Here is a 5,278-nt window from a genome sequence, read left to right as displayed (position 1 = left end):
TCTCTCTCTCTCAGGGAGATATCTGTACACTGACTGGTGTCTCTCAGTCCCATCTCTCTCTCTCAGGGAGATATCTGTACACTGACTGGTGTCTCTCAGTCCCCTCTCTCTCTCTCAGTGAGATATCTGTACACTGACTGGTGTCTCTCAGTCCCCTCTCACTCTCTCAGGGTGATATCTGTACACAGACTGGTGTCTCTCAGTCCCCTCTCACTCTCTCAGGGAGATATCTGTACACTGACTGGTGTCTCTCAGATCCCTATGTCCCTCTCAGGGAGATATCTGTACAATGACTGGTGTCTCTCAGTCCCCTCTCTCTCTCTCAGGGAGATATCTGTACACTGACTGGTGTCTCTCAGTCCCCCCTCTCTCTCTCAGTGAGATATCTGTACACTGACTGGTGTCTCTCAGTCCCCTCTCACTCTCTCAGGGAGATATCTGTACACTGACTGGTGTCTCTCAGTCCCCTCTCTCAGGGAGATATCTGTCCACTGACTGGTGTCTCTCTGTCCCCTCTCTATCTCAGGGAGGTATCTGTACACTGACTGGTGTCTCTCAGTCCCCTCTCTCTCTCAGGGAGATATCTGTACACTGACTGGTGTCCCTCAATCCCCTCTCTCTCTCTCTCAGGGAGATATCTGTACACTGACTGGTGTCTCTCAGTCCCATCTCTCTCTCTCAGGGAGATATCTGTACACTGACTGGTGTCTCTCAGTCCCCTCTCTCTCTCAGGGAGATATCTGTACACTGACTGGTGTCGCTCAGTCCCCTCTCTCTCTCAGGGAGATATCTGTACACTGACTGGTGTCTCTCAGTCCCCTCTCTCTCTCTCAGGGAGATATCTGTACACTGACTGGTGTCTCTCAGTCCCCTCTCTCTCTCTCAGGGAGATATCTGTACACTGACTGGTGTCTCTCAGTCCCCTCTCTCTCTCAGGGAGATATCTGTACACTGACTGGTGTCTCTCAGTCCCCCCTCTCTCTCTCTCTCAGGGAGATATCTGTACACTGACTGGTGTCTCTCAGTCCCCTCTCTCTCTCAGGGAGATATCTGTACACTGACTGGTGTCTCTCAGTCCCATCTCTCTCTCTCAGGGAGATATCTGCACACTGACTGGTGTCTCTCAGTCCCCCCTCTCTCTCAGGGAGATATCTGTACACTGACTGGTGTCTCTCAGTCCCCTCTCTCTCTCTCAGGGAGATATCTGTACACTGACTGGTGTCTCTCAGTCCCTCCTCTCTCAGGGAGATATCTGTCCACTGACTGGTGTCTCTCAGTCCCCTCTCTCTCAGGGAGATATCTGTACACTGACTGGTGTCTCTCAGTCCCCCCTCTCTCTCTCAGGGAGATATCTGTACACTGACTGGTGTCTCTCAGTCCCCTCTCTCTCAGGGAGATATCTGTACACTGACTGGTGTCTCTCAGTCCCCTCTCTCCCTCTCAGTGAGATATCTGTACACTGACTGCTGTCTCTCAGTCCCCCCTCTCTCTCTCAGGGAGATCTCTGTACACTGACTGGTGTCTCTCAGTCCTCCCTCTCTCTCTCTCAGGGAGATATCTGTACACTGACTGCTGTCTCTCAGTCCCCTCTCTCTCTCTCAGGGAGATATCTGTACACTGACTGGTGTCTCTCAGTCCGCCCTCTCTCTCTCAGGGAGATATCTGTACACTGACTGGTGTCTCTCAGTCCCCTCTCACTCTCTCAGGGAGTTTTCTGTACACTGACTGGTGTCTCTCAGTCCCCTCTCTCTCAGGGAGATATCTGTCCACTGACTGGTGTCTCTCAGTCCCCTCTCTCTCAGGGAGATATCTGTACACTGACTGGTGTCTCTCAGTCCTCTCTCTCTCAGGGAGATATCTGTACACTGACTGGTGTCTCTCAGTCCCCCCTCTCTCTCACGGAGATATCTGTACACTGACTGGTGTCTCTCAGTCCCCCCTCTCTCTCTCAGGGAGATATCTGTACACTGACTGGTGTCTCTCAGTCCCCTCTCTCTCAGGGAGATATCTGTACACTGACTGGTGTCTCTCAGTCCCCCCTCTCTCTCTCTCAGGGAGCTATCTGTACACTGACTGGTGTCTCTCAGTCCCCTCTCTCTCTCTCAGGGAGATATCTGTACACTGACTGGTGTCTCTCAGTCCCCTCTCTCTCTCTCAGGGAGATATCTGTACACTGACTGGTGTCTCTCAGTCCCCTCTCTCTCTCTCAGGGAGATATCTGTACACTGACTGGTATCTCTCAGTCCCCCCTCTCTCTCTCAGGGAGATATCTGTACACTGACTGGTGTCTCTCAGTCCCCCCTTTCTCTCTCAGGGAGATATCTGTGCACTGACTGGTGTCTCTCAGTCCCCTCTCTCTCAGGGAGATATCTGTACACTGACTGGTGTCTCTCAGTCCCCCCTCTCTCTCTCTCTCAGGGAGATATCTGTACACTGACTGGTGTCCCTCAGTCCCCCCTCTCTCTCTCAGGGAGATATCTGTACACTGACTGGTGTCTCTCAGTCTCCCCTCTCTCAGGGAGATATCTGTACACTGACTGCTGTTTCTCAGCCTCCTCTCTCTCAGGGAGATATCTGTACACTGACTGGTGTCTCTCAGTCCCCTCTCTCTCAGGGAGATATCTGTACACTGACTGGTGTCTCTCAGTCCCCCCTCTCTCTCAGGGAGATATCTGTACACTGACTGGTGTCTCTCAGTCCCCTCTCTCTCAGGGAGATATCTGTACACGGACTGGCGTCTCTCAGTCCCCTCTCTCTCTCTCAGGGAGATATCTGTACACTGACTGGTGTCTCTCAGTCCCCTCTCTCTCTCCGGGAGATATCTGTACACTGACTGGTGTCTCTCAGTCCCCTCTCTCTCTCAGGGAGATATCTGTAAACTGACTGATTTCTGAATAAAGACTTTGAAAAAATACAATCAGTGCATCAAAAACCCGCATTCACTATCAGGTCAGGGGACCAGAGGGGGTTACAGGGACAGGGAGAGGGGTGTCGGGGGGTTAAAGAGATAGGGAGGGGGTGTAGGGGGTTACAGAGATAGGGAGGGGGTGTAGGGGGTTACAGAGGTAGGGAGGGGGGTGTAGGGGGAGGTTACAGAGATAGGGAGGGGGTGTAGGGGGGAGGTTACAGAGATAGGGAGGGGGGTGTAGGGGGGTTACAGAGATAGGGAGGGGGTGTAGGGGGTTACAGAGATAGGGAGGGGGTGGAGGGGGGGTTACAGAGATAGGGAGGGGGTGAGGGGGGGTTACAGAGATAGGGAGGGGGTGTAGGGGGTTACAGAGATAGGGAGGGGGTGTAGGGGGGTTACAGAGATAGGGAGGGGGTGGAGGGGGTTACAGAGATAGGGAGGGGGTGGAGGGGGTTACAGAGATAGGGAGGGGGTGTAGGGGGGGTTACAGAGATAGGGAGGGGTGTAGGGGGGGTTACAGAGATAGGGAGGGGTGGAGGGGGGTTACAGAGATAGGGAGGGGGTGGAGGGGGGTTACAGAGATAGGGAGGGGGTGTAGGGGGGGTTACAGAGATAGGGAGGGGGTGTAGGGGGTTACAGGGATAGGGAGGGGGTGTAGGGGAGGTTACAGAGATAGGGAGGGGTGTAGGGGTTACAGAGATAGGGAGGGGGTATAGGGGGGTTACAGAGATAGGGAGGGGGTGTAGGGGTTACAGGGATAGGGAGGGGGTGTAGGGGGGTTACAGAGATAGGGAGGGGGTGTAGGGGGTTACAGAGATAGGGAGGGGGTGTAGGGGGTTACAGAGATAGGGAGGGGGTATAGGGGGGTTACAGAGATAGGGAGGGGGTTTAGTGGGTTACAGAGATAGGGAGGGGGTTGTAGGGGGAGGTTACAGAGATAGGGAGGGGTGTAGGGGGTTACACAGATAGGGAGGGGGTGTAGGGGGGGTTACAGAGATAGGGAGGGGGTGTAGGGGGTTACAGAGATAGGAGGGGGGTGTAGGGGATTACAGAGATAGGGAGGGGGTGTAGGGGGTTACAGAGATCGGGAGGGGTGTAGGGGGGTTACAGAGATAGGGAGGGGGGTGTAGGGGGGTTACAGAGATAGGAGGGGGTGTAGGGGTTACAGAGACAGGGAGGGGGGTGTAGGGGGTTACAGAGATAGGGAGGGGGTGTAGGGGGTTACAGAGATAGGGAGGGGGGGAGGGGGTTACAGAGATAGGGCGGGGGTGTAGGGGGTTACAGAGATAGGGAGGGGGGTGTAGGGGGTTACAGAGATAGGGAGGGGGTGTAGGGGGTTACAGAGATAGGAGGGGGTGTAGGGGGTTACAGAGATAGGGAGGGGGGGTAGGGGGTTACAGAGATAGGGAGGGGGTGTAGGGGGTTACAGAGATAGGGCGGGGGTGTAGGGAGTTACAGAGATAGGGAGGGGGGTGTAGGGGGTTACAGAGATAGGGAGGGGGTGTAGGGGGTTACAGAGATAGGGAGGGGGTGTAGGGGGTTACAGAGATAGGAGGGGGGTGTAAGGGGATTACAGAGATAGGGAGGGGGTGTAGGGGGGTTACAGAGATAGGGAGGGGGTGTAGGGGGGTTACAGAGATAGGGAGGGGGTGTAGGGGAGTTACAGAGATAGGGAGGGGGTGTAGGGGGTTACAGAGATAGGGAGGGGGGGTGTAGGGGGTTACAGAGATAGGGAGGGGGTGTAGGGGGAGGTTACAGAGATAGGGAGGGGGTGTAGGGGGTTACAGAGATAGGGAGGGGATGTAGGGGGTTACAGAGGCAGGGAGGGGGTGTAGGGGGTTACAGAGATAGGGAGGGGGTGTAGGGGGGTTACAGAGATCGGGAGGGGAGTGTAGGGGGTTACAGAGATAGGGAGGGGGTGTAGGGGGGTTACAGAGATAGGGAGGGGAGTGTAGGGGGTTACAGAGATAGGGAGGGGGGTGTAGGGGGTTACAGGGATAGGGAGGGTGTGTAGGGGGGTTACAGGGATAGGGAGGGGGGTGTAGGGGGGTCACAGAGATAGGGAGGGGGTGTAGGGGGTTACAGAGATAGGGAGGGGAGTGTAGGGGGTTACAGAGATAGGGAGGGGGGTGTAGGGGGTTACAGAGATAGGGAGGGGGTGTAGGGGGGTTACAGAGACAGGGAGGGGGGTGTAGGGGGTTACAGAGATAGGGAGGGGGTGTGGGGGGTTACAGAGATAGGGAGGGGTGTAGAGGGAGGTTACAGAGATAGGGAGGGGGTGTAGGGGGAGGTTACAGAGATAGGGAGGGGGTGTGGGGGGTTACAGAGATAGGGAGGGGGTGTAGGGGGTTACAGAGATAGGGAGGGGGG

This window comes from Chiloscyllium punctatum, chromosome 39 (genome assembly GCF_047496795.1).
Source record: "Chiloscyllium punctatum isolate Juve2018m chromosome 39, sChiPun1.3, whole genome shotgun sequence".
NCBI classification, from domain to species: Eukaryota; Metazoa; Chordata; class Chondrichthyes; order Orectolobiformes; family Hemiscylliidae; genus Chiloscyllium; species Chiloscyllium punctatum.
This window is presented reverse-complemented; position numbering follows the sequence as displayed.